Source organism: Capra hircus, chromosome 21 (genome assembly GCF_001704415.2).
Source record: "Capra hircus breed San Clemente chromosome 21, ASM170441v1, whole genome shotgun sequence".
Taxonomy (NCBI): Eukaryota; Metazoa; Chordata; class Mammalia; order Artiodactyla; family Bovidae; genus Capra; species Capra hircus.
In genome coordinates, this window is record NC_030828.1 from 65,223,777 (window position 1) to 65,251,745 (window position 27,969).

General features: G+C 51.6%; 7 non-coding genes across 7 annotated transcripts; all 7 read left to right on the forward strand.

Moving 5' to 3' along the window:
• On the forward strand, positions 904 to 1,034 carry MIR377 (microRNA 377). Its single transcript, NR_129732.1, is given in 1 exon segment — positions 904 to 1,034. It is a non-coding gene; the product is annotated as a microRNA 377 (primary transcript).
• Positions 3,780 to 3,893, forward strand: MIR409 (microRNA 409). The gene has a single exon (NR_129742.1). It is a non-coding gene; the product is annotated as a microRNA 409 (primary transcript).
• MIR412 (microRNA 412) lies at positions 3,907 to 4,028 on the forward strand. The gene has a single exon (NR_129746.1). It is a non-coding gene; the product is annotated as a microRNA 412 (primary transcript).
• On the forward strand, positions 4,069 to 4,175 carry MIR369 (microRNA 369). The gene has a single exon (NR_129724.1). It is a non-coding gene; the product is annotated as a microRNA 369 (primary transcript).
• On the forward strand, positions 4,383 to 4,507 carry MIR410 (microRNA 410). The gene has a single exon (NR_129743.1). It is a non-coding gene; the product is annotated as a microRNA 410 (primary transcript).
• On the forward strand, positions 4,910 to 5,019 carry MIR323B (microRNA 323b). The gene has a single exon (NR_129699.1). It is a non-coding gene; the product is annotated as a microRNA 323b (primary transcript).
• Positions 5,204 to 5,282, forward strand: MIR656 (microRNA 656). The gene has a single exon (NR_129787.1). It is a non-coding gene; the product is annotated as a microRNA 656 (primary transcript).

Genomic DNA, 27,969 nt, shown 5'->3' on the forward strand with positions numbered 1-27,969 from the left:
ATCTGTAAAATGGGGTTAATGCCCACTCATAGGGCAGGTATAAAAACTCGATCATGTGCAAAGGGTGTAGACAGTGTCTGGCACATAGTTAAGCTGAAAAAGCACTGGTTCTTATGATGACCACTGACATTATGATATTGTTATTCCACTTAGATCTTCCTTTCTTATCCCCTCACCCACTAGACTGTGAGCTTCCTGGAGGCAGAGTCTTTGTTTAGCCTGCTGCTGTGTCCCCAGCTACACACAGTGAAGGTGGTGCTGGGTGAGTGAATTAATGGCAGGTGACATATTTTCTCCATGAAATGCCCTCCTGGAGGCCTCCTGGGCAGAAGAGTGGAAGAAGGACAGTGGTGAGTCCGCGTCTTCCTGGTGACAAGGCCTCCTTGCGCTGCAGTCCTGCCCACCTTGAAGAAAAGCCTCTGGTCTTCAGGTCAGGGATCCTGCGAGCTTGGCGCTAGGTGGACCCTGCCGTGGTTACAACACTTACGGAGAATGTGAAACAGCTGCTCCCTTCTCTGTTCAGTTGCAGCTCAGGGACCCCTCGGAGGAGATGCTGGCCTTGGGAGGACCTTGCTGTCTGCGCCTCTCCAGGGTAAGGGACCACGTGCTGCCCCAAGCCTGGGCCAAGCTTGTGACCTGTGAGCTCGCGACCTCATCCTCCACTCAGGTCTGGCCTAAGCCAGCTCAGGGGCCCATCCCTCCCCCTAGTGCCATTAGAGCTGGTGTGTGATACTCTCCCATATGGGAAGAAAGCAAAAACAAGTATGTTTCGATCACATGCTAGGGGTCCCCTGGATGTAGGGCCAGCCCCCAGAGATAGGATAGTTGAGATCAGCATCCCGCTAGACGCCCGCCCAGGTGGACATGCGCAGCTGGACCCTGGAGACAGTGCCACCTCTCCTGAAGAGGTATCTTGGTGCTCAGGCCCTGCTGACGTTTGATCCTTGAGCAGAGGTTGCCCTTGGTGAATTCGCTTTATTTATGTTGAATCACACAAAGGCAACTTTTGTTTGAGTATCAAATCCTGCTTGGGATGGCTTCTGGGACCCAGTGGTGAGCTCAGGGTCTACACCTCTCCCTTCCTTGATCAAGAACAGACAGTGTGGCTGTGGGTGTCCACACCTGTCCAGTGGATGAGGATGGATACTAATCAGAGAACACCAGCTTGACTGGTGATGTGAGTCACTCAGGCCCCCGAAGGAGGGTGTCAGTGCTGAATCTGCTTCAGTTCTTACCTCAGACCCTCTGTAATCACCTTTACATCTTACCGCTGACCCCAAAGACCTTCTGCCTCTCTGAAGGCACTCTGACCTTGCGACTAGGCACAGAGTTTGTCCTAGGAAATTTTAGAGGCCATAGCTCCTCATCCTCTCTCTGTTTCTCCCTCTCCTCTTTCCATCTCCCCAACACTGTTCTCAATTTTCTCCTGGGTTATGAAATGAATAGAGGCTATCAACGTTTCATCCCATTTGCATTAAACAAGAGTAATAAAAATAATCAACACAAAATAAAATTAAAAACAGCCAAAATGGCACACAGCAAAGCAGAGCGTGTTCAACAGACTACAAATTGGCAGAATCCAATTTTCCTGACAGCGTGTCAGCTGCAACATTTGACCTGGGGAAATAGAACATTGTAGACATGGCGGCCACACAGTGAAATTGACAGTGGCAGCCGCTCTGGACAGGGAGATTTGATGTAGGCAGAAGCAAGTAGAGGAAATCAAATCTTCATTCAAATTTTTAAATGGAAAAGAATTGATCCTAATGAAAATGATTTGGAGAACGTAACAAGGGAAATAAAAGAAATGAAAACAGTTCAACAGCGAAGCCAGGAAAGCTAAACTGGGAATTGGATTAGTTTAATGGAATTCAGTCTGAAAAACAAGTTTTTATGGAAATCAATGTTGGTATAATTCTCATTAAGATGGTTAAATTCACATGTGTTTGGATGGGAATCAATGGGGTCAGTAGGAAGATGGGGTCAAATCTCTGCATCCTTTATGCACCTTTCTTTCTCACATCTGCCCAGAAAGCTTTCCAGAGTGACGTGCTGACCTGGGGGTGACATGCTGGTAAAGTGGGTGTGTGTTGTCACCGGAGTAGGTGCCATCTTGGGGACACATATCACCTGGCCTGCTCCCTTGTGCTTTCCTTCCACCCCCTCGTGGGGCTCTGAGTGACAGGCTGACTCTGGAAGTGAGAGGTTCCTTGGTCAGTGGGGTCTGGTCCTTCAGGACCACTGTACCCAGTACTAGTGAACACAGAGGAAGGCCATGACGTCCCCGGGTGTGGTGCTCCCTAGGGGCCCGGTGTTGGCACCTTTCAGGGCTCCATGCTGGCCCCACAGACACGCTCCACACTGGTGCTGACTGCCACATGGTCACGAAGGCTGAGCCTTATTTGGGAGGTGGTTCTGGAGTTGATGCTTCTGGGGTCAAAACCATTGCCTGGGACATGAAAAAAAAAGATTGTCCTTTGCGGGCAGGCCTCCCAGATGACCAACCGGGCATGGTGGGTCTCTTTCCAGGACAACTCCCAGCTCGGAGTATTTGCAGAAGCTATGCTACCCACAAGAGGTGGCCAGCAGCCGGAGCCCTCTCCCGGGTAGGTGCAGGGGTGCGGCCCCAGGACATGCCCTGGAGGTACTGATGATGTATGTCATCTGGCCCGCTAGCCATCAATGTCCAGACGGTCCCCATGAGCCCTTCCGAGAGGCAGTGCCAGCCCTGGGAAAGTCTCAGAAGTGCAGGTCAGTATCCGTGACTCCTGAAGGGCACCTGCCTGTAATATGTTTTCTCTCTTTAGGACAGACCTTGGGTGGCTGGTCTCTTGCTCCAACTGTAGCAAGACCCACGGGGTTTTCTGATCTTGGGCCAACGTCAGGGAAAGGATTCTGCTGTCGGTCCCACTCCAAAGTTCGAAAAATGGGTGGTGGGCACAGAATCCGGCCTCTGCTTGTGGCATACGTCGTCTGCTCCCCAACCCTCAGGGGCCAGCCCGTCACTGGGGGGCGGGGTCCAAGCCTATTCAACTCTGAGAAAGGCTGGGGTTCTAATGACAGAGTTGCCTTGCCTTGTCCTGAAGAGCAGTTGTCTGCGGTTCGTTTGCTTGTCTCCGTACTCTTTCTTTCTCCCCTTTGCGTTTGGTGTTTCATGTGATTTGTGTATGAAGCTAATCAAAGGGTCAACCAGTTTCTCCATTTTAAATCACCCACTGAAGGATGCTGGGGTGGCACCCCCCACCCCCTCCGCGTGGGCCAGAGGCAGTGTTGGTGGGAGCTCGGAGAGTGGAGCTGTGGGTGTCAGGGTCAGGCACACGCACAGCACCTCACTGAGCTCCTTCCAAAGGCAACGTCTTCCAAGGGGAGCCCCTGTGCCGGGGATGGGGGGCGGTGCCCGGAGTCACCCTCTCTGGGTTCTGGGGCTGGAGAGTTGGCCCCACAGGGTTTCATCTCTGTTAACTCTGGTCAGGGTCCGTTCTACCTGCAGACCGCCCAAGGATGGGATGGCTGGGGGAAAGAAGCATTCTCAGATATCCATGGATGCCCATGGGCAGTCACTGGATCCCCATGCCCAAGCGTGGGCACCTCTCTGCAGGATAAGATCCCCACCTGGGTCTCTTGCTTACCTTCCAGGGAGGCATTGGGAGGGTTGGCCTTAGACACGGGAGGGTTCCCGCCGAGGGTGATGTCTTAAGCATTCAAGCTGCCCTGGAGTGGGGAGGGTCTTCTGGAAGCTCAGCCACCTTGAAGCATCCGCCTTAGTCCAAGCGTCCGAGCCTCTCCATGGTACGCGGGGAGAGGTTACCCGAGCAACTTTGCATCTGGACGACGAATGTTGCTCGGTGAACCCCTTTTCGGTATCAAAATCCATCAGAGAGGCCATCTGGGAGGCCGTGGCACCTCAGGGAAGAACGTCAGTACCAGCAACCACTCGGGTACAGGACGGATGGTCGACCAGTTGGAAAGTAATTGTTTCTAATGTACTTCACCTGGTCCACTAGCTGTCCGTACCCACTGCAGCCTGCAGGGCCCGCGGGCCAGGGCAATTCACTGGCTCCTCAGCTCAGCATCTCTCCTGGTACCTGAAGGGAGATCGACCGTGTTATATTCGCTTTATTGACTTCGAATAATACATGGTTGATCTTTTCTCAGTATCAAATCTCACCTTGGAGGAGCGCTTGTTGACGAAGCCCTTGTCGGGGTGAGAACGGGGTGGGGGCTTCCCGTGTCACTGCCCACCGGGCAGGGTGCCCAGATGGAGGCCAGGTTCTTAAGGGGAGGGGGGCGGTGCCTGGCTGTGTCTGTCCCCTGCCTCCTCTCACCTGTGGCGTCTGATCCACCCTCAGGACGGCTCCTGGGAGGCCAGCATCCTTGGTGCACACCTGCGGTCTGTGGAGTAGGCGCCACTTTGGGTACTTGAGGAGAGGTTGTCTGTGATGAGTTCGCTTTATTAATGACGAATATAACACAGATGGCCTGTTTTCAGTACCACCCACCCCTCGTGTGCAGGGCCAGGCCTGAAGCCCACCCCATCCAGGGTATGTGAATGCATGGGCTCCACATTCATCCTGCAAGAGCTTCCTGGAGGGCAGGCTGACTTTGGGAGGAGGTGGGGCTTGCCCCAGGAGGCTGATCATGAAGCATTTGTTTGGTGTGTGATGAACGGCTCGGCTTCAGTCTCTTGTCCAAGCCCAGCGCCACTGAATCACACGGGGGTCCCTGCAGGGGTCGCCCCAACTGGCCTGCACCTGTCACTCCGTAAGGCCCCCCGCCTAGGATGGACCCTGTGTATGGCCTGCGCCTGAGCATGTGTCCCGGCTGCTTCCCCTCGCGTCCCAGTGCCCTGAGACGCAGAGGGGCGACCCCCTTGGAGGAGAGCCTCAGGGCCGGCCCGTCTGCCTGCCATGCGTGCTGCTGCACTTGATGCTTGAGGAGAGGTTGCCCGTGGCCCGTTCGCATTCTTCATGTCGCACAATACACGGTCGGCCTCTCTTCGGTATCAAATCCCACCTTGCATGCCTCCTGCACGCTCGCCGGTGTCCGGTGTCCTTGAGGACCAAGCACGTGCTGACTCATCCATGGGCGGGGCCCTAGATGGGACTGCCAGGTCAGGGCGGGGTTGTGGGCGGGCCTGTGAAGTCAGGGCGGGGGACGTCTAGGGAAGCAGCCTCTGTCTGCAGTCAACCCTGTTCAGTGGTACCTGAAATAGGTTGCCTGTGAGGTGTTCACTTTTCTAAACGATGAATATTATACAGTCAACCTCTTTCCGATATCGAATCCCACCTTGGACACCTCCGGTGCTGATTCCGAAGCCTCCATACAGGTTGACCTGGGGACTTGATGTAGGACAAGCCACTGGCTTGTTCGTTTTCCAGCTGCATCCATTCTGGAGGGCTCCTGAGAGCAGCGCGGAGCGGACCCCCCACCTGGCTCCCACGGTCCCTGACTGCTGCACTGCCAAGGTGCTGGGCTAGGCTTACCTGCTGATTCTTCCTTCACATGGGGACCCCCCCACCCCCACCCCGACCCTGCACAGACCCCGCAGGCAGGATCACCCAGGGCATGGGAAGGGTCCAGGGCAAGGCTGTTTGGTATTTGTTATTTCCCTCCTGAGCTACCGGAAGCCCCTCCTGACGTGGGCATCATTCCCATCCCCATGAAGCAACATCCTTAACCTCTGGCATCTCCTCTCTGGGCATGCTTTTCCCCCATTGGTTCCTCTTCTGGCCCATGGCCTCTCTGTGCCCAGGGCACAGAGGGGTTGCCCCAGCTCCAGGAAGACCAGCAGGAACCACGCCAATGGAGTGTCAGGCCTCTAAGTCCTGCAGACATCCCTCCTTCTCGTGGGGTCCTCACGCTCTCTTTCCAGGCCTCCAGCCACAGCCCTGCAGGAGGGACCACCCTTTCTGGCCTGGACCAATGCACAGACCGCCCCCACCTGGGTCTCCTTCCAGGCTCCCTACTCCTCCTTTTGTCAGGGAGACCCTTCCAGAGTGCAGTCTGGCTCTCTTTGTCCTGCCCAGAGCCCCTCTTTGGCAGCCCCCCTGCCCACATGCTGGGCTCCAAAACAGTAACTAGTGTCTCAGGGCCCCCAGACTGGCCCACCTCCTTCTCTGCCTGCCACACTTTACGGTTTATCCCCCTTTTAGGTCCATCCATCTTTCTGATCGAGTTGAGTCCTAAACATGCCCTTCATGCTCCTTTTTGGGGACCCTCAGCAGAGTCTCTTGCTTCCCCCTTCCCCCACCAATTGTTGCGCCCTTTCTAGAGCAGGGGTTTGGGATTCCAGAGGTGATGAAATGCTGCTTGCTTGGCAAAGCTGTCTCTGATCACCCAGTCTAGCCCCTACCTCTTCCTAGCCACCTCTTTCATCATCCTGTTAACACTGTCTTCGTAGCTTATCTGAAATTACATGAAGTTAAACTAGATGGATGTTAATATTTTCTTTCTCTCTCCCCCTTAGATTGTAAAATTTCTCAGGGCAGGAGATTTTTTCTGCCACGTTCCCTGCTGGGCCCCTAGTCCTGGGATCCAGGCCAGGACCAGAGTAGAAGAAAGGTGAGTGTTGATTGACTGACCAACTCCCTGAGGGCTGGGACCTTATCAAGTGAATCTCTAGCAAAGTGCCAAGGCACTCAGGAAGATGTGGTGATAAGCATATGAATATGGTAATCGGTTTTTAGAATTTCTTCACATTTGTTAAAAGCCGTTTGATCTTCCGTGTTTTTCTGCCCCTTGTAGGATGTCATTTGAGAGTCAGAGGTTTGGTGTTGGGTCTGGGCCTCTGGGCCCTTCTTTCCACTTTCTAGTGCCTTCAGGGCCCCAAAAGGAGTGAAAAGCCCCAGTATAACCCCACACACCCCAATTGAGCCCCCTCCCCACTTTCTGGCCAACTCTCCAGCACCCAGAGCCGGGTGTTATGGGAACTACATCTGCAACAGGCTGGAGCGTAGTGTTGGGGCTAATATTTTATGCATGGAACTGAGAGAATGAGGACATTTGGCGATGAAAATTGTTGTTAATGCATCCACACATCTTTGGAATACATTAAATGTATGCAGGTGGATGGGAGGCAACATTAGCCTTTATTTAATAGCTCCAATGTAACCATCTCCACACCGCAACACAGCGGTAATGAGCACGGCCGCCTGAGCCCCCTCATCGCCCAGGCCGCCGCGCGGAGAAGCGTTGGGTACATTGCCGCCACTCGAGAACTATGCGTGAGACAAAACGTCAGCCCAGGGTACCAGGCACTGGGCAGCGTGCAGCTTCCACCCTCACTCTGGACCCAAAGACGGTGACCCTGTGCTACTCGGTGCAGAGTTCCATTAAAAGCCAAATTACTGGTTTATCTACTGTTTGAGGAGACGAGAAAATAAACAAAGGGCCTGTTTTCATCTGACAAACCGAATGAAAATGTCTGTCCGCGCAAAGGCCAGGAGGAAAGGCACAGTGGACCCCGGAGCCAGCGGGTCAGTGACTTGGGGCCACCGCACAGGCACTGTGTCAGTGAACCAGCTGTGGGTCCAAACTCAGGGCCACTCACCGCTTTCTGGTGCCCGTGTGGTCAAGGGCCCCCGCGGCCACAGATGCTTTTTGCGCGATGACGTAGGCTCACTTTTCCCAACATTCAGCTTGCCATGCTTTTCACGGTTGTCCCCTGCACCCACATGGTACCTGCATTTAGTGCCGTTCCTCCCGGAATGGGGTGTTTGCAGTTGGGTGTCCCTACCACTCCTGGCCCAGAGGGTGGGCCACTCGCCCCATCGGAAGACCCAGGGCACGGTGGGGATCTGAATACCCAGGGCCCATGCGGAGCAGCTTTGAGCGCATTGGATGGCTCTGTTTGGCCCCAGGTGAGTACAGATCTAGTCAGAATGAGCACTCAGACCAGCCGCAGGGCTCTGCCGGGTGGGCTCGGCTCCCCCTCGCCTGTGCTCTCCCCCACCCTCACTTGCACCCCAAGTCACCAAGGTCAGCGCCTGGTGCAGCCCTGGGGACCCAGAGAGGTCTCAGTCCTCATAATCATGGGCCTTTGTGGATGCAAAGCCCCCAACCCCAAATCCCAGGGCTGAGTAGGACCCCTAAGTTTATTCCCCTTCTCCTCTATCCCTCCACTTACATCCTCATACAGATAAGAAAACTGAGGTCCAAGGGGACAGAGTGCTTTGTCGTGGGTGTTTTTCCCGAGGTGGTCTCAGACTTTGGGATCAAGACCCATCTCTGGCAAATAAGCAGTTTCCCTCTTATTGACAGGGGGATGACAGGGGGTGACCCAGCACCCCAAGGCTGTGAGAGGGAATCCCAGCTGGGACTCAGTACCTTGGTTCTCAAGGGGTTGTGGTGGGGGGTGACGTTGCTGCCTTGCCACAGAGCTTCTAGAAGCCAGGGCCCTCACTCTGCAGTGTCAGCTCAGCTCATGGTTGCTGGTCAGTGAATAGCTGAACTGAAGCTGGTCTCAGACAACAGTGCAAAGTAGGTAGTCAACCAGGGAGTGTACTGAATCAGGTCTTTATTACCAGGAGGAAGCACACAGGAGGCGTGGGAAGGACGTTTGTGGAATGAATAAATAAAAGCGTGCTCTTTGAGGGAATAAAGAAGCAGAGAAACTGAGAAGAACCTAGGGAAGATGTACATAAATCTCCACCGAGAGCCGCCAAGGCTCTGTAGTCGAGGCCTCTGAAAAGACCCTGCAGAGGCCGAGGGGCCATTTGTCACAGCGAGGACGGGCTCAAGGGCCAAGAAGCAAGGGTGTGATGGAGCCTCTTTCATCATTTTCACATTATCCTGATGGCAGTGGAGAGGAGCCCACAGTGCACGGCCAGGCTGCCCCCCGCCTGACGGAATGAGTGCCAGGCTGGGGTGGGGAAGGACCCTGAGGAAGTGCAGGCTGGGCTAGGGGGGCAGGCAGGCATCTCAATGCCCACCTCATGCCCTTAGTGCTACAGTATTGTTTTCATTTAGCCCAGTATGAGTCCCCTGGGCCCTGCTCCAATGCCACTTCCTACAGGAAGCCCTCCCAGATCCACCAAGCCTGATCCATACAGAACCTCAATCTGCAGTCTGATGTCAGTCTTCTGAGTCTTTGAGCAACAGGTGTCTCCTTGCAAAGCCTGCAAGCTCCATGGGAGAGGGGCTGTGTCTGGTGTGGTCGCTGTGGGGTTCCTGTGCCTGGTTGGGAACTCAGCCCCGGGGAAGGCACCATATGATGCTGTTGGCCATGTCTGCCCTTTGCAGGCGCTCTGGACCTGACACCCAGCAAGTGCCTGGTGTGTAGACATCCCATGGGCTGAGCCTTGGGTAGACCCCAACCAGGAGCCAAGGGCAGAGCCAGAGGTGGCCATAAGGAGGACTTCTGCCTAGAGAAGTCTGACTGTGAGCTGGGGAGCCTGACCTGACCCTGGAGGCGTTCTCTGAGTCTGGTAAGTGCCCATCAGAAGCACTAGTGGACTTCCGTTTGGGCCTGGAACAGAGGTGGGGTCTGCCCAGGACACACAGGGTTCAGGGAGCCCACACTGTTAGGAGAGTCAGGACCACCTTACCCAGAGTAGCTCCTCTGGGCTTCAAACAGTGTTTGTTGAGTGACTGAAAGGAATGGAGCCACCCAAGTCCTCCCTGGAATGCCCCGCCCCGGTTCACGCAGCCTTGCTCCAAGTAGAGGCCAACCCCATGCCCTCTGGCTGTGGAAAAGGGAGGGAAGCCCCCCAGGGCAAGGCTGCAGTGAGCGTGCGGGGCCCTGAGCAGGCTGAGCCCTGACTTGGGTGCCCCGAGCCCCCAGCCCGGGGTCCCCGGTCTCCCTGGTCTCCCTGGGGCAGGACGCCACCGAGAAGGTGCAGCAGAGTCTGGGGTGTAGGAAAAGTGGCCAGGATACTGCTTTCCACCATCTGCGATATCTTCGTTTTCTCTAACACTCAAAAATAGTAGATGTTTCTGTTACGCTCTCTCTTTGGCAGGGGAGCGGTAGGGCCTGCCAAGGCCTGGGGGAGCCCGCCAGCCTGTGGAGCTTTACTGTACAAACAGTTGGGGAGGGGGTGTCTCTGCTAACTTGAAATCCCCCATCAGTAAACATGCCAATTTAAAGTGTAATTAACTCAGGCCGGAAAACATTCAGCTCTGGACTGCCTTTCACAGTTGACGTTGTTTTTCTTTTATTTATTTATCTCTTTACGGGTGTGGTGGTGTCTGTGGCAGGTTTCAGCCAGGAAAAATCGAAGAAGGGCTTGAGTGGGGAGGGGGCCTGGTTGGGAGAAGAAGCGATGGAAAGAAGGAAGGGGAGGCTGGTCTGACACCCCCAGGGCCCTCGGGCCCGGTGTCCCCCTTTGCTTTCTGTCCAGGGCAGTGGGTTCCCAGGAAGGGAAGCAGAGTCGGGAGTGGGGTAGGGGGCAGATCCCTGTGCCAGCTGGGCCCAGTGATCCGGGAGTCTTGGGCACTGTCCGGGACCCCAGTACGACACTGGGCTGGTGGTGGGGGCGCTGGGTCCCACTTGCTTTCTCTGACCCCATCTTGGAGTCTCAGCCCTTTCCTCTGCCTCCTGCTTCACAGGGCTACGCCATGGTCCCCGCTGATGAACCAGGCGGAGGGCACCCACGCCCCAGCAGACCGACGCATAGCACCCTGCCTGCCGCATTCAGGAAGCTGGGGGAGGCCCCTGCACCCCCCACCCCACCACTATTTGAAGGACCGAGACCGATCTCCAGGGGGCCAGTCCTGCCGAAGATGGCCTGGCCTTCACATGGACCCTGGGGAGGACCATGTGGGCCCAGGGGAGACAAACTCAAAGCCAGTGACCATGCCCTGCCCACCAGATAGCGGGGCTTCTGGAAGGTGAAAATGCTGGCTAGAGGATGTAAGAATTCCTGTTCTTCCTCTTTAGATACTCTTCAAATGCAGACCATTTAAGTAATAAATACATTATCAAAATCTTAAATGCACATGTGTGTGTCTGTATGTTCGGAGACAGCGTTTGTTAAGTGGAGGGTTTCAAAACAAAGACCCTCTGCCTCTGGGAAGGCTTTTTCCCCTAGAGCTGCCCCCCACCCCCACCCTGACCACAGAGCATCTTCCTGCAGTCCGCTGCCATGCATGTGAGCTCACGTCCTGACGTGAACCAGGGCCATAGAAGGACACACTGCAGGTCTGAGACAGCACGCGCTACCCCCCGCCCCGCCCAGGCCCCACTGCCAGCCCCCGCGAGCAGAGAGGCCAGGGCCCAGGGGCAGAGCCGGTGCCCACGCCTCGCTCTGCCAGCCTCCGCCTGGTCACGACACAGCCGGGCTGACTCAGAAGCAGCCGCGAGCGGGAGCCTCATCAATTACATAATTACCTATGAAACCTGCCACCGCCGGTTCTCAGCCGGGAAGGACACGCTCCGGCCGGCGGGTGACTCATGCTGTTTTCCCCAGAGCCTCTCGCCTGCGCTCTGCCCACCACCTCAGTCTGGGCTGGGGGGACCATGGGGGCGAGGGGGGCAGCTTGGTTTTCTTCCCAGCTCTGCAGCAAAGGAGAGGCAGGCAGCCACCCTCTTGCCAGGGTTTTGGGTGGAGGGCCCTGTCTCCAGCCCCCCACAGACCTCCAGATGGACAGTCCCCCATCTGACAGAGAGGAAACAGGTCCAGAGAGGTTGCTCTGACTAGTGTCAGTGACCCCCTCCCCCAGCTTAGACCTTTGATGAGCACAGCCATGGGGTAGACCCTCAAACCTCCAGCCCCTTTCCCTGGGAATCTTCCGCTTCTCCAGAGTCCCTTGATGGGGGCAAACTCTACCTTTGGAAAAATATTTCCACTCTTTTTTTTTTCTTTTCCACTCTTGAAAGTGACTGTGACTTTGGGAAACAGGTATAAGTTGCCTTCTCAAGGGGAAATGGGTGTATACACCTGGCAAGGGGTGCTGTGGTTTAGTCGCTAAAGTCGTGTTCGACTGACTCCTTGGACTGTAGCCTACCAGGCTCCTCTGTCCATGGAATCCTCCAGGCAAGAATACTGGAGTGGGTTGCCATTTCCTTCTCCAGGGGATCTTCCCAACCCAGGGATTGAACCTGTGTCTCTTCTGCTGGAAGTGATCTCCTGCACTGCAGGCGGATTCTTTTACCAACTGAACCAGCAGGGAAGCCCAGGGGATGCTGTAGGGGTGCTGTTCTTTCAGACAGAAAACCCGGTAGAGTGGGGTCTGGTGGGCGTGGGCCCCAGATGAGGTCTTAGGTTCAAGTTCAGCCTTTGGCACTTACTGTCACTGAGCCTCAGTTTCCTCATCTACAAAATGGGCATCTGTCCTGCAGATGGGGTGAGAGGGAAACAGGTTTCGAGGATATACGAAGTGCTGACCGGATCAGGTTCTCATTAGAGTGAGGGGCTCCCTCATGCTGACCCATGGCTGGTTAGGGTCCCCAGGGATCCTGAAGTCATAGCAAGCCTGCGGCCTGACTCACCCGGACCTGGAGACCACCCGCTCCAGATGGTCCAGGACCCTGTTACTACTGGCCACAGCACCCAGGTCCTGGGCACTCCCCATCCATCCCCCGGCTCCGGAGGTCACCTGCAAACAGAACCCTGAGCAACAGGGCCCATTACGTTCAGAGCACATCCAGGTAGGCAGCAGCAGGTCACAAGGGTGCTGAGGGTTCCCAGACAGATGCGCCGAGGGACTGGCTTCCTGGGGAAATGCTTGGGGTGGGTATTTGGCCTCCAATGGCCCCAGCCCACCCTGCCTTCCTCATCATGATTCCCCTGGGGCTGGCCCATCATTCCAAGAGTGACACCACCGCCACCCTTACCTACCGTGCACCAGGCAGGAGCTGGGCGCCGCATCCAAGCCCATGGAGAAGGTCTGGGCAAACAGATAGCACAAACCTGGATGCAGAGCTTCTCAGGATCCTGGCTCCAACTTAACACTGGCAAGTCACTTGCCTGCACTCGGCCTCCGTCTTCTCATCTGTAAAATGGGTGTAATTGAATCAGACTGTGACATCAAAGTCCCAAGAGTCCCTTCTTGTGCCATCACCCCACATGACCAGCCCTGCAAGCCCTGGGGTTACCATCCCCTTGACCACCAAACTACACAGCCATAATTTCTACCCCTCCATTACCCAGGGAAGCCCAGCCTCAGCATTGGCAGGAGGTGGGACAGGGCAGGGCTCACCGCCCACTCCTCCCTGGGATGCCTCACCTCCTCCCTGCTCCTGCTCCAGGCTCCCCTGCCTCTGCTCTCTGCCCCTTTGCTCTTTCTTTCCCAATGCACCATCAACCCAGAACTGTCCATGGAAATTTCTAGAAGTTACCTAGGGGAATTGCAGCTTCCTAGAGGGAACAGCTGGAAGCTGAGCATCACTGCTCATGAAGCTTTGGTCCTGGCAGAGGATGGGGAGAGGGCCTGTGGTCTGGGTCCAGCCTCTGTGGCTTGGGAGCTGGGCCTCTCCTCATTCCTTTCTGTAGCCCTTCATGGGACTCTAGTCCTCTCAGGGATGCTGGGGCCTCAGAGTGGTTCTGCTGGTTCCCTGGCATGCAGAGCACAGCCATTTCCTCAAGGCAGTGTGGCAAGAGCCCTAGGGCCCAGGATCTGCACCCCAACCGCCTGAGTTCTTATTCCAGTTTAACACCATGGTGCTACTTCATCTCTGTGGGCCTCAGTCTTCTTATCTGTCAAATGGAGCTGTTGCGAGGATTAGATGAATTAATCCGAGCAAGTGGATGAATATTAGCCATGAGATGATTCGCTGCACACTGTTTCTGAGACCCCATGAGGTACCTAAGGCTCCTCCCTTTACTTCTGTGGCTTGGATGGTGGTGTCCTCCACTATTTATCCCCTCGCCATGATCACTGACATCTTGACCTCTCATCACCAAACTGAGAGGTCATAATTTGATTCTCATGGAGGTCAACTTCTCAGCAGCCTTCAGACCTGACTCCCCCCAGGGACCCTCCTGTCCTGGCTTCTGGACCGTGGAGCCTGGAGATGGGGAGGGGTGGCTGGAGGCTTGGACAGGAGGGACCAGAGAAGGAATTCAAGCCAGGGGCATAGAGTTAGATGCTGGGGGACATGACCAGAACTCAGCACACAGCTTGGCCCTGGGGAGAAGTCAGAGAATCAGTGATGGATTGGAGAGCCCCTGGGCTTGGGGACCCTCATATGAACCTTATGTAGAAGAGCTTGGGGTCAGAGGACAAGACAGACGGGTTTAGGCAATGCTTCCCAGCGGTCAGTGCTGTGACTCAGGCTGCGCTGGTCCTGGGTACAGTGGGAACCCCTGATCTGTCGGCCCTAAACCTCAGCAAGGCGCCTTGTGACACGGTACTCTGTCCTTTGAGCCTGCAACCCCCACCGCGGACTGTCAGAGGGCTGAGGAATGTGTGTGGACGTGAGTGAACGATTGCAGACCCCGCTGTGTGCACGTGCGCACACTCGCAGATATGCGCTTGAGGAAGAGGGGGCTTTCTGTGCGCCTGCCAAGGTCAGGAAATCTGGACAGGGTGCAAAGAGGCCAAGGGAGTCAGGAAGCAGAAATGTCTGCTGCCAGAGATAGGGATGAGTGATGGGCGGTAGCGGAAAGTGAGCATTCTGGATGAGGAGCTGGGCTAGAAGCAAGCTCTGGGGTTAGAGTGGACCCGGTCCTCTCTAAGCATGGGTCCTCACTAGTCCTTTCTAAGACTGAAGCAACTAACCCCCTGTGCAGCTGCCTGTGGGTCTCCCTGATGCCATTGAGTCACAGGACTCTCATCTCTGCTGATCGCTAATGAAGCTGACCCCACTCTGGCCTCCTGGTGGTAAGCCTTCTCTTCTCTGAGGCTGGCGGTCACTTCGCTCATACCCAGTTCCCCTAACGGCCACGCTCATTTGCTTCCCAGGGTCACAGGGGGCAAGTTCTCTCTCTGAGGACTGCTCAGCAGATACGCCCCTCCTTTGGCCAAACAGCTGAGGAAGCTGGGCTGGGATGACTCCTACCCAAGAAGACAATCAAGTTTTGTTACAGGAAGAAAGCTTGTTTTCCAGAATACAATTACATTTCCAGCCCCCAGGACAGGGACAGGAGGCTGGGGGTGGGGAGGGCAGGGGGTTGATGGCTTAAAGGTGCTTCACTCCCCATCTGGGTTCTAACCCTTCATCCCTGAACACAAGGACAGGAACAAAAGTGCCATTGATGTTGCAAGCACCTCACACCCTCCAGCACCTAAGCCATCAGCCCAGCTCTGTGCTGTGTGACCTTAGGGAAGCCACCCAAACCCTCTGAGCCTTCATTTCCTTACTGGATAACCTGGGTCTTTTGGAAAGAGACCCATCACCATGCTTGGAGCAGCGTCACATGGATAGCTGGTGCTCCCTCACCCACGGTCTCTCTGCCAGCCTCCTCTGCTTCCCTACCACCCCCCCATGCCTGGTGCAGACACGGGGGACGCTGGGTGCATGGAACAGACCACCCTGAGCTTGAGGCATGGCCACTGCGTACAGCCTCTCCCCCACAGAAGAGGAAGATGCGAACGGAGCCCTCAGAAGGGCCATGAGCGGTTACTGGTGCAGGGGTTCCCAGCACGCGGGGGCCGAGGGCCCCTTCCTGCCGAGTCTTGGCTGGGTCGGTGGGGCTGTTGTTTGTCTGTTGTCAGCTTCCATTTGACATCATCCTCCTGGTGCTGATATTTTCCTGAGGCCGGTCCAGAAGGAAGGGGGCTGGTGGCTGCTCCATACACACAAGGAGGGAGAAGGGGCCATGGGTCTGGGCTTTACTAAGGCTTCCTTTTCCCTGGCTTGGGGTGCAGAGACGATGCAGACCCCTCTGCCATGGCGGCTCACTCCAACGGTCCCCCTCAGGCCCCAACAGCCGTGGGTGTCCAGCTTCCCCGCCTCGTGTGTGCACAGCAGAGCGGGTCCGTGCGGAGCTCGCCTAGCTTGAAACGTGCTGTATGGTTCCCTCCTACACCTTCAATGCCCGGGCCTCTATATGCCTGTGTCTGCCGCAAAAGGAGTCTCCCTGGGGCCTCCATGGCCTCTCCTGGCCACCTGGCGCTTGTAACCTGTAACAGGACAACAGCCATCAGTGTATGCTTTTTTCATGCATGCAGTTTCCACGGAACCAGTGGTTTCGGAACATCTCGTGCTTTGGACAGAGAGCCAGTGATCTGGAACATGTGCAAGGCCTGGAGACAGAAAGTGTGAGACCCCAAGAGGCCTGGGGCAGTTAGTGGGACTGGGGATCCACTCTCAGTGTTCAGGAGAAGTGGCCACGGGTCAATCCCCTCAGGGCAGTGGGAGGAGCCCAAGGCCCCAGGTTGCCCCTCCACCCTGATACCCGCCCCAGGGCCCAGGAAGTTGCCTGATTACAAGTGCGTTTCCATCTTTTATTTCCAGGAAAGCTCCTGCCTCCTGTCTGGCAGTTTCTAATACCACGCCTCCCATTTTCAGCTGGAAGAAATGTCTGCTTTGGCTTGAGAACCCAACTGCCTGAGGGTCTGGAACCAGCAGGAGGAAGAGGGGGTGCTACTCCAAGTCAGGGTCCCCTGCAGAGGCCACCGTGGTAGAGCTGGTGCAGGGGAGCCAGGCAGAGCCCCTGATGGGACGGCAAACCCTCCAGAAACGAAGGTGCTGGCTGTGACTGTTCCAACAGACACCCTGGACCCCTGGCAGCCGGTGGTCAGGGCCACAAGGCTGTGGGGACCTCCAGGGAAAACCCAACTTGGGGACCCAGGGAGGTGGACTTTGAGGGGATGCGCTGGGCACAACCAGCGGTAAAGCCATTAAAGGCAGAGAAAAGGCCAGAACAGGACTGAGTGGGCAGGGGTGGGGGCGTTGGAGGGGGGCGGTCCGGGGCCCCGGGTGTCCCACCGTCTGACCAGTGACTCAGGCAGACCATTTTACCCAGCTTCTCAAAGTTTGTGCTTTTCTCCAGGCGGCGGGGGCGGCAGCGGAACAAAGACCCCTCCCCGCCCGCCGAGGGTGGTTCAGCGGAATTACTGGGAATGAGGCTGCTGGTTGCTAATGGGCCTGGGGAAAATGGGATGCAATTTAGCCGGTGTTTTTCAGGCCCAGAGCTATTGAATAAATGAAGTGCGCTAGGTTTGAGTCACCGGCTGACGCACCGCCCGGCTCCTGGCGTCAGGACCGGCGGGGGCGGGGAGTGGGGCGCTGCGGGGCCGGGGGCCCTGGGGTTGGGGGGACGGCGAGGCTCGGTGACGGGGTGGGGGCTGCACAGCTCCATCCGCCCTGCGCGGGGATGCGGGGTGGGGCGAGGAGCTGAGTGGGCGGATCTCGTGTGGGGCGCAGGATGGAGGGTGGGGCGGGGGGGAGATGGGGCCGGGACTCAGAGCAGACTTCGTCGGCACCAGCACCGGGGATCACCGGGCAGGATAGGGACGCGCGGGAGAGGCGACTGAGAGGGAAAAGGGCGGTGGGCAGTGAGGGGCTTGCAAGAGATCTTGACCTTTCCCCACATGGGGGCCGCCCCTGGGGAACCGTGTGCCATTATCACTCACAGTTAGAGGCCTCCCCCGCCCCCCGGCTTGGGGACTTGGGGAAGTGTGGGCAGCAAGCAAACAAGAATTGCCTGGGGGAGGAGGGAGATCAATCTTTCTGCGCCTTTGGCTTCTCCGGCTTAGGACCCCCGCCGTGGTGCTGGGTTTATCCTGAAGACAGCAGCGCTGGGGGCTGCCCCTGCTCTGCTGTGGGAAAGGTAGAACCCAGCCTGGGGTCCTCTGGTGTGTCCCCACCAGGGATCAGCCCAGGTCTGGGGGCGGGGGGCGGTGGAGGTTGTGGTGGGGGTGAGGAGCTCCCATACCTGTAGGACACCCCTGGATGACCCGGCCCAGGCTCCTCTGAGAATCTGCTATGTGGCCCTGGGCAGGCTCAGGCCTCTCTGAGCCTTCAGTCTCCAGGCGGTAAAATGAAAAACTGCAAACAGTGGGAATCCCTACTTTGTAGGCACGGTGGGCTGCAGTCCATGGGGTCACTAAGAGTCAGACATGACTGAGCGACTTCACTTTGACTTTTCACTTTCATGCATTGGAGAAGGAAATGGCAACCCACTCCAGTGTTCTTGCCGGGAGAATCCCAGGGACAGGGGAGCCTGGTGGGCTGCAGTCTATGGGGTCGCACAGAGTCGGACACGACTGAAGCAACCCAGCAGCAGCAGCAGCAGTAGTGCCAATCTGCCCGGCTGGGCCCTGTGATCGCCGAAGTCCGCAGGGTCCAGTTTGGACCCCTACTCTGAGCTGCTGGATTCCTCTCACACTTTCTAGAACACACAGTCAGAAGCAGGAGGGGGCAGGTGCTTCCCACAGAGAGACCCCACCCTGCCCAGCTAAGCTTTTGCAAGCAGGCCTCCTCTTCTTCTCCCCTGGTCCCCCTCTTTCTCACCCATGCCACCCCATAGATCCTCCTTCCGGCAAACCCTTCCTCCTTCCTAAACCACCAGCAAACCCCCCCCAACCCTGGAAGCCTGCAGGAGGACAGGGGCAGTTGTGAGCCTGGACCAGCAGAAAGGAGAAGCGTGGTTTCAAGATGCAGACCTCCGGGCCCAGGGGTCTGAACCGTGGAAGGACAGGGGCAGCTTGGCATAGGGATGGACAGCTGTCCTCACAAGCCACAGAGCCCACCCACTTGCCCGCAGGTCCCAAATATCCCTGGGGGACTCCCTGCTCCGCTGCCAGCAACACCAAACCCTGGAGGTCCCCGGGAAGGTGTTGCCACATCGCAGAATACCACGTGGCCGAGATGCCTGCGGGTCCTCTCTCCCCGGTGGACAGGGCCTCTGCCCAGGATGCTCACCCGCCAATCACTGAGTGTCCCTCTTTGGTCCTCTAACTTCCGGGTGAGTCCGGAACCACACAGCTGGCCTGTTAGTGCCCTGGGTCAGAGGCCAGAAGGGATCCCACCTGAACTTAACAAGTCAGGGGTATCACATGTACCTTAGGGAGCCTGGGGGCATCTCAGTGTGACCTGATGTGGGCTTGGGTGGGAGGCTAGGGAGTGTGTCTAAGGAGGCAGGGCTCTCTCTAGATGGACTGGATTCTCTCTCAGAGTGCAAGCTTCTGTGATTGATCATCTCAATGAACCTTTTCTGCAGACGAGAAGGTGAAGACGAAGCTGCAACTGAGAAAGAAGCAGCTGACAGCTGACCCTCGCTGAAGCCAAGAGAGGGGCTGCTTGGTATTCTGTGGGTGGCTGAGTGACCTTGCTTCTCTCTGTGCTGAGACAGAGTCGTGAAGTGGCCTTGCTTTGTCTCCTCCCACCGCCTCTCCAGGGGCCTTGCCTGAGCTTGGTGTCTGTGAGATGGTTTATGTCCAGGAGGAGAACACCTCCCCACCCCAACCCCCTGGCTGGGAGCACCAAGCCAGCTTCTTGGGGAGCAGGGCTCCTCCTTCTTCCCCAGTAAAGAGCAAAGTCAAGCTCAACCAGGTATTGGTATCTGTCAGAGCGCACTTACTTGCAGTGTGATTCTGAGCGTTTGTCATTAGGTTAGGATTTTTTTTTCTTTTTCTTCCCCTCAGCTCTATTGAGGTGTAACTGACAAGGCTATACATTTAACGTGTGCAGTGTGATGGTTTGGGTGTACCTGTACGTTATGAAATAATTACCATAATCAAGTTAATTAATACATCCATCATCTGACAGTTACCTTTTTGCTGTGTGATGAGACTGCAGACCTGCTCTCTTAGCAGCTTGCAAGCATACAGAACATTACGGTTAACTCTAGTTACTGCTCAGGCGGTAAAAAATCTGCGTTTACCAAATCCTGGATGATGTAGATGCTGGAGACCCAGGTTTGATCTCTGGATCGGAAGGATCCTCTGCAAGAGGGCATGGCAACCTACTTAGTATTCTTGCCTGGAGAATCCCATGGACAGAGGAGCCTGGTGGGCTACAGCCCATGGGGTCACAAAGAGTCAGACGTGACCGAGCAACTAACACTTACTTACAGTCACCACGCTGTACATCAGATCCCCATAACTTATGGTAAAACTGGAAATTTATACCTTTAGTCAACCTCTTCACTTGCAGGGTCCCGGCAACTGCTGCTCTACTCTCAGTTTCTATGGGTGTAACATTTTTTTTAGGTTAATTTATTTTATTACAGTTACACGATACTTTCTGGTTGTGATGGTAAAAATATAAATGTAAACCACTGCTTTGGTTTCTGCAAAGAAATAAGAGTACTACGATGTTCTCCATCACAGCACATTGCTTTCTATCCTTTAATTATACAAGATAATTTACAAACATGAAAAGTTGCTTAAAGCATGTTCGTTTTGCTTTCCACAGTGCAGTCACATGCCATGCCCTATTATTCAATATTGCAAAAGAGAAGGCTGCTAACCTTTATGTACTTGATGAACATCTGAAGCAAGAGAAAGGAAAAAAAATCAGTTCCAAAGGTAACCTTTTTAAAATTTATTTATTTGGCTGTGCCGGGTCTTAGTTGTGGCATGCGGGATCTTAGTTGTGGCTTCCCTGACCAGGGCTGGAACCCAGGCTCCCTGCCTTGGGAGCATGAAGTCTTAGCCACTGGACCACCCGGGAAGTGCCCCCTCCACCACCTTTTTAAAGTTTCTACATGTGAGTGACAGCAAGTGAGAGTAGCTGTCTTTCTTTGAGCAGCTTATTTCACATGTCCACTAGGCTCATCCGCATCTCATGTGGCGGTATCCCCTTCTTTTTACGGTTGAGTAACATTCCATTCTGCGTATGAACCACCGTTTCTTTCCCCGTTCTTCCTAAGTTGTTTCTGTAACTTTTCTGTTGTGAATGATGCTGCAATGAACATGGGATGCAACAAACCTTCTCAAGTCAGTGTTTTAATTTCTTCGGATAAATACCCACAAATGAAATTGCCAGGTCGTGTGGTCATTCTATCTTTAATTTTTCAGGACACCCTTAGTGTTTTCCTTAGTGACTGCACCAATATAGATTCTTACCAACAATGCACATGGGTTCCCTCTTTCCCCGCATTCTAGCTAACAGTTGTCTTTTTGGTAATAGCCATTCTAATACGTAAGGCATGTTACCTCGTGGTGGTTTTGATTTGCATTTCAGCAATGTTTAGTGACACTGAACATCTGTATTTTCATAATACCTGTTGGTGGTGGTGCTGTTCAGTCGCTCAGTCGTGTCTGACCCTTTGTGACCCCATGGATGGCAGCATACCAGGCTTCCCTGTCCTTCACCATCTCCCGCAGCTTGCTCAAACCCATATCCATTGAGCTGGTGATGCCATGCAACCGTCTCATCCTCTGTCGTCCCCTTCTCCTCCTGCCTTCAATCTTTCCCAGCATCAGGGTCTTTTCCAGCGAGTCAGCTCTTCGCATCAGGCGGCCGACGGATCGGAGCTTCAGCTTCAGCATCAGTCCCTCCAGTGAGCATATCATACAGCATCTGTCTTTCATTCTCTGATTTATTTCACTGAGCGCAATACCCTCAAACTGTATCCATGTTGCTGCAAATGGCAAAATATTGATTTTTTCCCCCCTATGGCTGAGTAGTTTTCTACAGGGCTTCCCAGGTAGCTCAGCTAGTAAAGAATCCGCCTGCAACGCAGGAGACCCCAGTTTGATTCCTGGGTCAGGAAGAAGCCCTGGAGAAGCAATAGTCTACCCACTCCAGTATTCTTGGGCTTCCCTGGTGGCTCAGATGGTAAAGAATCTGCCTGCAATGGGGGAGACCTGGGCTCGATCCCTGGGTTGGGAGGATCCCCTGGAGGAGGGCATGGCAACCCACGCCAGTACTCTAGCCTGGAGAATTCCCGTGGACAGAGAAGCCTGGCAGACTACTGTCCATGGGTCACAAAGTTGGATATGGCTGAGCAACTAAGCACAGCACCGTTTTCTACGGTGTGTGAGTGTGTGTGTGTATAAATCACATCTTTTCATCTACTCATCTGTTTATGAGCACAGGTTGCTTCCATATCTTGGCTATTGTAAATAATGCTGCTATGAACATTGGCGTGCATGCGTGTTTTCAACTTAGAGGCTTGTTTTTCTATATACACCAGGAGAGGAATGGCTGGGACATATGGTAGTTTTACTTCTAGGATTTTGAGAAACCTCCGTGTTGTTTCCCACCGTGGCTGTACCAATTCACATTCCCTCCAACAGTGTACAAGGGTTCATGTTTCTTTGGCCACATTGGTTATTTGTGTTCTTTTTGATGGCAGCCACTCTGACAGGGTGAGGTGATACCTCATCGTGGTTTTGACTTGCACTTCCCTGATGACAGCAATGTTAATCATCCTTTCATGTGCCTGTTGGGCCATCTGCATTTCCTCTTTGAAAAACTATCTATTCAGGTCTTCTGCCCATTTTTAATTGGGTTGTTTGTTTTTGATGTTAAGTTGTATGTGTTGTTTATATATGTTGGCTATCAATCCCCTTCTGGTGGTATCACTTGCAAATATTTCCTCCTACTCTGGAAGTTGTCCTTTCGTTTTATTGATTGTTTCCTTTGCTGTGAAAATTCTTTTTAGACTAATTAGGTCCAATTTATTTGTTTTTGTTTTGATTACCTTTAGGAGATGGATCAAAAAAAAATTGCTACAATTTATGTCAAAGAGTGCTCTACCTACATTTTCCTCTAGAAGTTTTATAGAATCCAGTCTTATATTCAGGTCTTTAACCCACTTTGAGTTTATCTTTATATATGAGGTTGGAGAATATTCTAATTACATTATTTTACGTGTAGCTGTCCAGTTTTACCAGCAGCACTTATTGAATAGACTCTCTTTCCCCATTGTATATTCTTGTATATCTGAAAGCAACAGAATACGCATTACTTTCAAGTACACATGGAACATTCTTCAGGACAGAGCACATGCTAAGCCACAAAACAAGCCTTGGTAAATTTAAGAAAACTTAAATCATATTAACCATCTTTTCTGACCACAGTGTTATGAGACTAGAAATCTACTATAAGAAAAAATTGCAAAAAGAACACAAACACGTGGAGGCTAAACAATATGCTGCTAAACAACCAATGGATCACCGAAGAAGTCAAAGGGAAGTTGGAAAATGCCTATAGATAAACGAAAACCAAACCGCTATGATCCAAAACCTATGGGACGTTGCAAAAGCAGTTCTAGTTGGGATGTTTATAGCAATACACACTTATCTCAAGAAATGAGAAAAGTCTTAAACAACCTAACGTAACACTTAAAGGAGCTAGAGAAAGGAAAACAAATAAAACCCAAAGTTAATAGAAGGAAACAAATCATAAAAATAAGAGCAAAAATGAAATAGAGATGAAGAAAACCATGAAAAGAACAATGAAACTAGAAGTTGGTTCTTTGAAAAAATAAATAAAATTGATAAACCTTTAGCCAGACTCATCAAGAAAAAAAGGCGAGGATTCAAATCAATAAAATTGAGAAATGAGAAAGGTGGAGTTACAATCAACACGACAGAAATACAAAGGATCATGAAATACTATTATGAACAACTGAACGCAAATAAAATGGACAACCTAGAAGAAAGGGAACCAGGAAGAAATACAAAATATGGACAGACTGGCACCAGTAATGAAATTGAATCAGTAATTTAAAACCTCTCAGCAGACAAAAGTTCATGGTCAGACAGCTGCACAGGTGAATTCTACCAAACATTTAGGGAAGAGTTAACACCTATCCTTTTAAACTATTCCCAACAATTGCTAAGGAAGGAACACTTTCAAACTCATTCTATGAGACTAGCATTACCCTGATACCAAAACTGCACAAAGTTACCACACAAAAGAGAAAACTGCAGACCAGCATCACTGATGAAAACAGAGGCAAAATTCTTAACAAAATTTTAGCAAACTGGCTCCAACAATACATTAAAAGGATAATACGCCATGATCAAGTGAGATTTATTCCAGGGTATGCAAGGATTTCTCAATACCGACAAATTAATCAATGTGATATGCCACATTAACAAACTGAAGGATAAAAATTATATGATCCTCTCAATAGATGCAGAAAAAGCATTCTGTAAAGTTCAACATTTATTAATGATAAAAACTCTCCAGAAAGCAGGCATAGAGGGAACACACCTCAACATAATAAAGGTCATATATGACAGTCCCACAGCTAACATCATATTCAATGTTGAAAAGCTGAAAACATTTCCTCTAAGATCAGAAATGAAATCATAGGAATGTGGAAATTGGACCATAAGGAAGGCTGAAGAATTGGCCCACTGAAGAATGGCTGCTTTTGAACTGTGGTGCTGAAGACTCTTGAGAGTCCCTTGGACTGCAAGGAGATCCAACCAGTCAATCCTAAACGAAATCAGTCCTGAATATTCATTAAAAGGACTGACACTGAAGCTGAAGCTCCAATACTTTGGCCACCTGATGCGAAGAGCCAACAGGTTAGAAAAGACCCTGATGCTGGGAAAGACAGAAGGCTGGAGGAGAAGGAGATGACAGAGGATGAGCTGGTTGGATGTCATAACACCCAATGGGCATGAGTGTGAGCAAGCTCTGGGAGACGGTGAAGGACAGGGAAGCCTGACATGCTGCAGTCCATGGGGTGGCAGAGTCGAGACTCAGACACGACTGAGCAACTGAACAACAAGATCAAGACTAAGTCAGGGGTGACGATTCTCACCACTTTTATTCAACACAATATTGGAAGTTCAAGCCACAGCAGAGAAAGAAAAAAAATAAAAGGAATCTAAATTGGAAGATGTAATAAGTCACTGTTTGCAGATGATGTGATACTATATAGAAAATCCTACAGACACCACTGGAAAACTACTAGAGCTCATCAATGAATTTGGTAAAGTCACAGGATACAGGATTAATACACAGAAACCTGCTGCATTTCTATACACTAAGAACAAAGTAACAAAAGAGAAATTAAGGAAATAATCCTATTTATCATCACATCAAAAAGAATAAGTAGGAATAAACCTACCCAAGAAGTCAAAAGACCTGTGCTCCGAAAACCGTAAGACACTGATGAAAGAAATTGAGGACAACAGAGAAAGATGGCAAGATGTACCATGTTCCTGAACTGGAAAAACCCATTTTGTTAAAATTACCATACTACCCTAAGGCACTCTACAAACTCAGTGCTGCTGCTGCTGCTAAGTCGCTTCAGTCGTGTCCGACTCTGTGCGACCCCATAGACGGCAGCCCACCAGGCTCCCCCGTCCCTGGGATTCTCCAGGCAAGAACACTGGAGTGGGTTGCCATTTCCTTCTCCAGTGCATGAAAGTGAAAAGTGAAAGTGAAGTCGCTCAGTTGTGTCCGACTCCTAGCGACCCCATGGACTGCAGCCATGGGATTTGCCAGGCAAGAGCACTGGAGTGGGGTGCCATTGCCTTCTCCGACAGACTCAGTGCAATCCCAATCAAAATACCAACCACATTATTCATAGAACTAGAACAAATAATTTTAACATCTGCATGGAAAACACAAAAGCGCCAACTAGCCAAACAACTTTGAGAAAGAAAAAGAAAGAGCTGGAGGAATCACACTCTCTGACTTAAGACTGTATAACAAATCTACCGTAATCAAGACAGGATGATACTGAAACAAAAGCAGACGTGTAAATCAATGGCAGAGATGACAGAGCCCAGAAGTAAACCCAAGCACTTACGCTCAGGAAATCCACAACAAAGGAGGCAAGAACACACAAAGGAGAAAAGACGGTCTCTTTCTCAATGTCTCTGTTTTTATGCCAGTACCGTACTATTTGATGTCTATGGTTTTATAGAATAGTTTGAAATCAAGAAACATGATATTTCTAGATGTGTCTTTCTTTCTCAAGATTGTCTCGGCTCTTCAGTTTGTGTGTGTGTAGGGGGGGTGGGGTTCCATACGAATATTAGGATTGTTATATTTCTATAAAAAATTTCATTTGTATCTTGACAGGGATTGCATTGAATCTATAGATGGCTTTGCATAGTATGGATCTTTAACAATATTAATTCTTCCAGTTCAACACCATCAGATATCTTTCCATTTATTTGTCTCTTCTTCAGGTTCTTTCCATTTACATCACAGTTTTCACTCTACAGGACTTTTTATCTCCTCAGTTAAATTTATTCCAGAGTATTTTTTTCTTTTTGGTGCAATTATAAATGGAATTACTTTCTTGTTTTCTCTTTCTGATAATTTGTTATTAATGTGTAGAAATGCAACATATTTTTATATATTGATTTTGTATTCTGCGCCTTCGCTGCTTCATTGATCACACTAAAGCCTTTGACTGTGTGGGTTACAACACGAGACACTGTGGGAAATTCTTAAAGAGATGGGAATACCAGACCACTTTACCTACCTCCTGAGAAACCTGTATGCAGGTTAAGTAGCAACAGTTAGAACCTGATATGAAGCAACGGACTGGTTCAAAATTAGGGAAACAGCATGTCAAGGCTATATGGTGTCACTCTGCTTATCCAACTTTTATTCAGAGCACATCATGTGAAATGCTGGGTTAGATGATTCACAAGCTGGGATCAGGATTGCCAGGAGAAATATCAACAACCTCAGATATGCAGAGGACACCACCCTAATGGCAGAAAGTGAAGAGGAACCAAAGAGCCTCTTGATGAAAGTGAAAGATGAGAGTGAAAAAGCTGGCTTAAAACCCAGCATTAAAAAAATGAAGATCATGGCATCCAGTCCCATCGCTTCACGGCAAATAGATGGGGGAAAAATGGAAACAGTGACAGACTTTATTTTCTTGGGCTCCAAAATCACTGTGGATGGTTACTGCAGCCATGAAATTAAACGCTGCTTGCTGCTTGGAAGGAAAGTTATGAAAAACCTGGACAGCATTTTCAAAACCAGAGACATCATGTTGCTGACAAAAGGTCCATCTAGTCAAAGCTATGGTTTTTTTTCAGTAGTCATGTATGGATGTGAGAGTTGGACCATAAAGAAGTCTGAGTGTGAAGAATTGATGCTTTCAGACTATGGTGCTGGAAAAGATTCTTGAGGGTTGCTTGGACTGGAAGGAGATCAAACCAGTCCATCCTAAAAAAAATCAACCCTGTCTATTCCTTGGAAGGACGGATGCTGAAGCTCCAGTACTTTGGCTACATGTTGTGATGAGCTGACTCACTGGAAAAGACTCTGATTCTGGGAAAGATCGAGGGCAGGAGGAGATGGGGGCAACAGAGGATGAGATGGTTGGATGGCATCATCAACTCGATGGTCATGAGTTTGAGCAAACTCTGGGAGATAGTGAAGGACAGGGAGACCTGGTGTGCTGCAGTCCATGGGGTCACAGAGTTGGACTTGACATAGCAACTGAACAACAACTGAATTAATTTATTAGTTTCAAAGTTTTTTTAATGGAATCTTTAGGACTTTCCCTATATGATATAATGCCATCTGCGAATCAATGACATGTAAATCTCTTACGATTCTTTGTATTTTTGTTATCAATGGTGACATCTCATCTTTAATTTCTGGTTTTACTTATTTGAATCTCTCAGCTCTTCATTATGACAGTCTTTTCTGTTGTTTTTCTTCTTTTTATTTCTGCCCTGATCTATATTATTTCCTTCCTTCAACTAACTTTGGGCTTAGTTTCTTTACTTTTTCTAGTTACTTGAGGTATAAAAGTAAGTTGTTTATTTGACATGCATCTTTTTTCTTAATGTAGACTTCTTCCTACAGACTTCCCCTCTTTGAACTGGTTTTACTCCATCCTGTAAAGTTTTGGTATTCTGCATTTCCATTTGCATTTTCTTAAAATTTAAAAAAAAAATTTACCTTTTTATCCTTTCTCTGACTCATTGCTTATTCAGGAGTGTGTTGTTTAATTTCCACATTTTTGTGAATTTTACAGTTTTTTTCCTATTATTGATTTCTAGTCTCATACCATTTGTGATCAGAAAAGATACTTTACAAAATTTCAGTCTTTTTCCCTTTGCTAAGCCTTGTTTAGTGACCTAACATAGTAATCTAACCTGGATAACCTCTTTGTGTGCTTTGAGAGGATTGTGTGGAATTGCCGTGTGTGTTAGAGCCATTTTCTCTGAAGTATATCTCAAGTCCAGTAC